This window comes from Dermacentor silvarum, chromosome 11, assembly GCF_013339745.2.
Source record: "Dermacentor silvarum isolate Dsil-2018 chromosome 11, BIME_Dsil_1.4, whole genome shotgun sequence".
NCBI classification, from domain to species: Eukaryota; Metazoa; Arthropoda; class Arachnida; order Ixodida; family Ixodidae; genus Dermacentor; species Dermacentor silvarum.
In genome coordinates, this window is record NC_051164.1 from 6,546,185 (window position 1) to 6,554,242 (window position 8,058).

The window sequence follows — 8,058 nt, forward strand, 5'->3', positions numbered from 1 at the left end:
AGCTTCATGCGTGCGAAGGATGCCACAGGCAGTGCTACGCTTGCATATCACCAAAGTGCAAGGTTTTGTCACCTCAGCAAACATGTGCAGCATGTCGCACTCATGACAAGAAACTTGCTCGAGAGGCCACGCGACTGCGAAATGCACTCGTCGATAAAGGCAGCAGGCTAAGAAACTTGCGAAAAAAAGTGCTGAGGGCATCTGCAAAGAGAGCATCCTTCATGCAGGAAGTAAAGATGCTGAACGACAAGCTAAGAAGTGAGAAGTCTCGGTCAATTAGTCAAGCCTTGAGCACGCTTCCACCAATACAGCAGCTGGCATTTGAGACGTCCCTGAAGCAGGTGCATGCAAAAGGCCCCAAGGGAGTGAGGTACACACGTACGTGGCTCTTGAACTGCCTGCTTTTGCGAGTGGCCAGCCCAAAAGCATATAACATGCTTAGAAACATGAAACTGCTTCCACTGCCCACTTCGAGCCGACTCAACCAAATTATTTCCGGTGTGCCTTGCGACTATGGCTATAATGAAGTAGCGCTGAAGGCCATTCAAGCGTTCTTCAAGGACAAGCCTGAGGTACAGCGGTTTGGCACACTTGTGCTGGACGAAATTAAGCTCCGAGAATGCATTGATTTCAACAAGTCAACGTATAAATTTGATGGATTTCTTGACTTTGCAACACAGGGAAGAGACACGGCTGTGGCTGCTGACCATGCCCTTGTTATCATGTTTATTCCACTTTTCGAGAAGTGGGTACAGCCAATTGCAAGTTTTTCAACTAAAGGGGCTGCCCCTGGCTTTGTTTTATCTAAGCTAGTTCTAGAATCCGTGCTACAGCTTGAGCGACATGGTGCCTCCGTTACTGCAGTTGTGAGCGACGGTGCCGGTAACAACAGATCAATGTGGACGCACGGAGGAGTGTCGGGAAAGATCTGCCATCCAGTCAACAAAATACCTCATCCATCACTTGAAGACGGACGTTATCTTCATTTCTTGTGTGACGTGCCTCACATCATGAAGTGCGTGCGGAACAACATTTTGGCACACATTTTTGCGAAGGTATGTTTTGGTAACATGGCTCTTAGGTGTAAGCCCATGAATTTGACCAGCTTTCTGAACATGCTGCTGCGATTGCCCTCGTTTACATTTTTCAGGCTGGCTCAGACTGCATCAACTTTGGCCATTACCGGCTGCTGCAGAGAACAGAGAAGGAATTTCAACTGAAAGTTGTTCCTAAACTCACTTCATCTCATGTTAATCCTGGCAAACTAGAGAAGATGAGTGTCCGGTTAGCAACACAGGTATGTTGGCGTACCTATCGTGCTCATTCATTCTTGGTCGTCTACATTTTGAAGATTATTTACATGTCTTTTTTTCCATTACTACTTTAGTTTACATGTTTGTTTTCTGTATTCTAGCTTTTCAGTAGGAGCGTTGCCAGTGGCCTGAAATTTTATAGAGAGCAACGGTATCCTGGATTTGAAGACACACAGGGCACAGAAAACTTCACCCTTCTAATGAACGATGTGTTCGATGCACTCAACGCGAAATGTCCTGTAGCTGGCATCTACAAGAACTCCCCCAAAATTAAGGTGATAAAAGCGGGTTGTATTTTTATTCCTGCACTTGACTACAGTTTGTGAGCGTACCCTCCATAAGTAAACAGTTTAATGCAGGTAATCCAGGATTTCCTTGAAATGGTGAACACCACTGAGAGAACCTGCAGGTCGGACGGCACCAGAACGTTCGCATCCCAGATGACAATGGAGTCTCTCAGGGTAACCTTGATGTCCGTCTTGGACATAATCACCCTGCTTCACAGCAAAGACGTACCTTATGTACTCACTGCGAAGCTGAATCAAGATCCCTTGGAGGTATGTGCCTATTTATATTTATTTTACTGCACACCTTGTTGAATTAAAAAAGAAAGCATCTATCAATTTCTAAAAAAAGTGCAAGAATGTTGCACGGTCCTGAAGTTACAATAATTTCATATGCGATATTAAACACAAAATTCAGTTAGTGCTGCTCCTGATGTGAGTATTCTGTACCTTATTTTGCAACTCTGGAAACTTCATTTGCACAGTTCTTAGCTTCTGGCTCAACATGCTAAGAATATTCCCTTTCTTTCCCTGTTTGTAGCGTTTTTTTGGAGTGGTCAGGAGCTTTGGAGGAGACGAAGATCATCCGACCATAACACATTTCAGCCAGATATTCAGGCTTCTCAGCCTGTACACGCCACTAAAGATGGCTACAAAAGGAAACTGCACTGGCGAAGCAGACCCAGTCCTTGTGGCAGTGAACGATAGCCTCAGCAACGAGAAGGTCATCGCCCTTTCAAAGAAAGAAGCCCGGGAGGAACAACTGGCGAAGGTTGTTTCGCAGATTGAGTTGCGAGAGCCAGTGGCTGCTGATACACTTCAGCACAGTTACGTCCGCACAACTGCACAAGCGAGTGCGCTTTATTATCTTGGCGGGTATGTCGCAAAGAAGGCGCACAAGTTCACCAGTTGTGAAGATTGCCTTGCAACCTGTGTGTCTGATGGGCACGTACCAGCAGCAGCTGCCTTGACAGAAATGAAATCTTTTGTTCCCGGGTCACTGCAGCATCCATCAGGCGCTTTGACCTCTATGCTTAGCAGCATTGAACATGTCATCCAAAGAAGCACCAAGGACAACAAAGTGTTTGGAGACCTCTTCTGGAACATTATGGAAGAGCTGTCAGAGTGTGTCCTGACTCGGGTTGGATGCACTGAGCATTTTGAGGTGCTCTCTGCGCGAATTATTAAATTCTATTTGACCACGCGGATGCACTTTTATTCGAGGTTTATGCGCCAGCAGCAAGATTCAAGTGTGCCAGTGAAATCGGCGAGAAAGCGTGCTAAGTTGCTGTGAAAATGAGACTGAGCAACTGGGATGTAGATGTGCATGATCTTATCTTTTGTGTGTGTGTATGCGCAATAAAAGCAAAGTTAGCTTTGATGTGCTACTCTTGTGGTGAAGTACTCTGTATGGTTTTTCATAACCCGGAATGTGACAATTGGCCAAATGTATGCTTTTTTCTTTTACTAGACTTATTGTATAAGTGTTCTCGCGAGTGTTGATAGTACTGGGCTCAAACGCGGCGTGCGGCACTATACTACCGATGTTGGCCTGCCAGCGTACTGCCCGCTCTGCCTAAATTACCTACGGTACTAGGAAAATTGTATTTTTGTCCCCAGAAGCACGCTAATGTGGCCGCGGGATGGTGCAGCCAATGTACGATACACAAAGCGCGAATTCGAAATCCTTAACAAAACTGGCGGCACTGGGTGTCACAATCCTGACATCGTATAAAAGATCTTCATCGGTGAGTACCCGTTTCACTCGTGAAAACGCTGTGCACATTCAGCGCATCAAATTTTGTGGCGTAAAACTCAAGAAAGTGCAGAATATGCATGTTTGTATTGTTAAAGCAGCGCGCGCGGTCAAGCAATACCTTCCGATCTACTTTTAGATCTATTGAAGGAATTGTTACGCATTGCCTGTGGTTGTTACAAAAAAGTACACAGAGAGTATTACCCCAGGAACGCACAAATGTCCAAGTAGACCGAGCTAACGCTATACCGGCCGGCAAACGCGGTCTAGCACGCCTCTTCCATGCAGACGACACCACAACAGCTCGAGCCCGATGCTGCGGTCCCGCCGCCTGGCGGCAAGCACAGAAAAGGTGCCGCCTACCATGCAAAGCAGGAGCGGAGAGTTTGAAAACTGGTTATTCTTCTAGTAACGTTGCTGTAGCCCTACGAACCGCTACAGTAGCGGCCATATTGCGCACTGCGTAATGATGATGATGTTAGTTTTGATTTTGCCAGCGCCATTTCTCGGTCGCATACTTTAGTTCACAACGCCACCGCTACGCTTATTTTCGTTGCACTATGGAAGTTACAGTTCCCCTTCTCTAAGTTAGTATGGGTGTTCTGTGGCCCGGGTCTCTTTGGGTCCCCAGCAAGCGGCGATAGCGGAAGTGTCCGCTGCCGCTCCCGTATTCCTGCACGTGGTTAGTCAACCGCGTTCTTGCCGCGGCAATCGCCGCGGCCGCCCGTATTCCCCAGTTGGTAAGTCGGAAGCCCTTCCTTACCTAGTGTATTATTCTCTTCGAGGGCATTCTTCGAGTATTATTCTCAGCGATGTCAACTATAGCTAGCTGGCCTGCTTGAAGTCGTAATAAATGCTTTCCGAGTGTACACGTGGTTGTCGTCTATTGTTTCCTCGAGCTTGTACCGGACCGCGGTTGATGCGCAGGCATGCGCCAACCGCGGCGTTCGGTGTGCCGAGGCAGAGGCGTGGGCTCCCCCCCCCCCCCCCCCCCGCCCTTATCCCGACAAATTAACAAGCGCGCAAGCAAACATGAATAGATCCCTTTCGGCGACCGCAGACAACCGCTGTCTCAAAACGCTGACGTGAGCAAGCGCAGCAGCAGCTGCGAGCGAAAGTTCGTGCGGTTATCGCTTCAACGGAAAGTGTGCGGCGAAAGCACAGCGCATACAAAGCGATGAGCCGTCTGCAGATCGCTTTCAAGATACGGTGCGGGCAACCGCCCGCAGCCGCGCAAAGTACAAGTAAGCAGTTGCGGGCAGAGCAGAAGCCGCACCTTCTCGCTCCCGCGCTGCCTTACCACTTTCCTCCTTTCGCGTGTGAGACTGAGTCGCCAGTTCTTGCGCCGTTGGTGCCGCAGCACAACGTCGCCGCCCCTTCCTCTCTCTCATCCTCCACGGCCTCTCGCGCGACAGACAGACAGACAAAGAACTTTAATGGAGGTCCTGAGAAGCTCTGTTGCCCCCTCTCAGGGAGGCGACGAAGCCGCGGGCCGCACCCACGTCGGGACGGGGAGACCAAGCTCCAGCGCCGCATCGTGGGCTCTCTGGACAGCCCAAAATCGGCGTGAATGGTCGGAGCTCCGAAGAGCAGAGCTCCACTCCTCTGCAGTACATCGATGCGGGCCCCTCTGTAACGAGGGGCATCCCCAGAGCATGTGTTCCAAAGTACTACATTGTCCGCAGCTAGGGCAGTCTGGATTAAAGCAGTCTGGATTGATGTAGTGAAATAAATTGAGGTTGGGATATGATCCCGTCTGAAGCATGCGTAGTGTGACAGCTTGAGGTCTGGTTAGTGTCCCGTGTGGGGGAGGGTATAGTCTTCTACCAAGGTAGTAGTGTTTGGTAACCTCGTTGAAGGTGGAGAGAGTGTCACGGAACTCGACGAGCCTAGAATCGACGGAGCCTCGACTTGCAGTGGCGTCAGCGCGGAGGGTTAGTTCGCGCGCTTGGACGTGTGCGATGTTATTGAGGTTGTGGAGGGAGTCGAGTTGGGGTTCGAGATGGGCCGGGAACCACGTGATTGTATGTGGCTGGATGACTTTGCCTTTGAGAATTCGATGAGCTTCCTTGGCGATGGCACCAGAGGCAAATGCCCGAACCGCCGCCCTCGAGTCAGTAAATATTTCAGCTCTCTCATCGTCGAGAAGTGCAAGAGCGACCGCAGCCTGCTCTGCCCTAGCCGGGGTGCTGTCTCTGATAGAGGCCGCACAAGTGACGTGTCCTTCGTGATTGACTACCGTTGCGACGAAGTCCGATGTGTGCTCGTACTGGGCCGCGTCAACGAAAGTGACCGTGTGAGGCGAGGCTTTTATGCTCCGGAGCAATGCCACAGCCCTAGCTTTGCGCCTGCTCGCATTGTGTTGTGGATGCACGTTTTTGGGAAAAGGAGCAACCGTAATGTTGTCCCGTAGGTAATCTGGCATTTCACATGTGCGTTCCATCGCTACGGTGGAGCCGATTCCTAAGACCGCGAGAATCTCCCTCCCAGCAGGGGTGCTAGAGAGTCGTGACACTTGAGCCGTTTCCTGAGCTTCGATGATTTCATCGAGTGTATTATGTTCACCTAGTTGAAGAAGGCGGTCCGTGCTGGCGTTTATTGGTACTCCTATCACTTTTTTGATGCTTTTACGGATGAGCGTGTCCAGCTTGTGCCTTTCAGAAGCGTACCACTTGTGCATTGCAGCCACGTAAATTATGTGACTCATTAAGAATGCGTGGAATAGCCGTAGGAGATTGTCCTCCTTTAGACCGCTCCTCTTGTTGGAGATTCTATTGATTAATCCAATCATGCACTCCGTCTTGGTCACTCTCGCGCGACGGTCACGTTTGCTCTCCGCCATGAGAGATCGCTGTCCGTGAAAGCGCGAGTCCCTCGCGCACTTTCACTCGCACATATAGCATACGGCGCGCGGCGACGATTTTATCGCCCTTGGACTTTATACGGAACCTCACGGCGGTGACGACGCCGACGGAATAAATCCGCTTGGAGTGTCCATATATAATTGCTACCGCAATGAAAAGTTCTTACGCCTGCGACCACTCGAGCCGTACGCGTGGCCAATGACGCCACTGTTGCCGTCAGTGGTATGGGCACTGCTCGCACAGAAATTGCTGGCCGCCAAGTTCCAATCCTGTTCACCGTGCTTACCAGTTGCCCTCAACGACTGTTCCGCCGGTACGCTGTGCCTCGATCTTCCTCTTCTTTCAGACATTTGCCCCGAACAGCCGAACACACTCTGCACTACATCGTTTGTTCGCTTACCTCAAAAAGCCTTAACCTTCGTCAAATTGGCCTGAACGGCAACCGTGCCTGATGGCGACTATGTCGCCGCACCTATTCTTGATGTCTTCCCGGCGCGCGACATCTCTGTGCTACACTCCGTCGTAACCCTTGCCGCTAATCGGATGTCCCTCCTCGTTATCAATTTTGGCTTGACGAAGGAAGTGCTACCTCTTCAGGTAACATAGCGTAGCAAAGCGGTGGCCACGCTCCGGTCAGTGACAGACGACCACGTCAATGCTTATGTAGCCGACGCGTTTCCAGATCCTCCAGATTACCCGCAGGATGCCTTGAACCTCGACGGCCCATTACGTCCCATGGTCGCTCCGGACCTCACACCTGCCCAAGCAGCCGCGCTATTTCGCCTTTTGCTTTCCTACCGCGACATATTTGACACTGATAATCGACCAGTGGGTCAGACGTCCATTGTTAAGCATCGTATAAACACTGGCGATGCTGTTCCCATTCATCGCCGACCGTATCGCGTGTCCACGGCAGAGCGGTAAGTTATTCAGCAGGAAGTAAACAAGATGTTCGACAAAGGCATTGTTGAGCCCTCGTCGAGCCCTTGGGCGTCGCCGGTCGTGCTCGTTAAAAAGAAATATGACATGTGGCGTTTGTGTCGATTACCGCCACCTAAACCGAATCACTAAAGAGGACGTTTACGCTTTACCACGAACGGACGGCGTTCTTGATTGTCCTCACGGTGCCAAATACTTTTCATTCATACACCTTCGATCGCATTATTAGCAGATGAGTAAGACCAAGAAAAGACCGCTTTAGTCACTCTACCAATTCAAGGTTATGCCGTTCGGTCTATGCAATGACCCCGCCACGTTCGAACGGATGGTGGACTCTCTGCTTCAAGGTTTCAAATGGTCAACTTGCCTTTGTTACCTCGACGACGTATTTGTGTTTTCTCCTACATTTGAGACCAACCTTGAGCGCGTTGCAGCTATCCTTGACGTCTTCCGCAAGGCTGGGCTCCAATTAAACTCATCAAAGTGCCACTTAAAGCGCCAACAGATTACAGTGCTAGGCCATCTCGTCGATGCTTCCGGCGTACTACCCGACCCAGAGAAGGTTCGAGCAGAACGGCTTTTCCTGTACCCCAAACTGTCAAAGACGTCCGGAGTTTTGTGTGGCTCTGTTCTTATTTCAGACGGTTCGTGAACGATTTCGCAGCAATCGCTCCACCGCTCACTGAACTTCTGAAAAAAGACGTGCCTTTTACGTGGGGTTCCCCTCAGACTGCCGCGCTGTCACGCCTTATCACGATTCTCACCAATCCACTTGTCTTGGCCCACTTTGACCCGTCCGCACCTACAGAGGTCCGAACCGATGCCAGTGGTTATTGGATAGGAGACGTCTTAGCGCAACGCGAACATGAACGCGAATGTCTTGCTCTCGTGTGGGCTGTTTC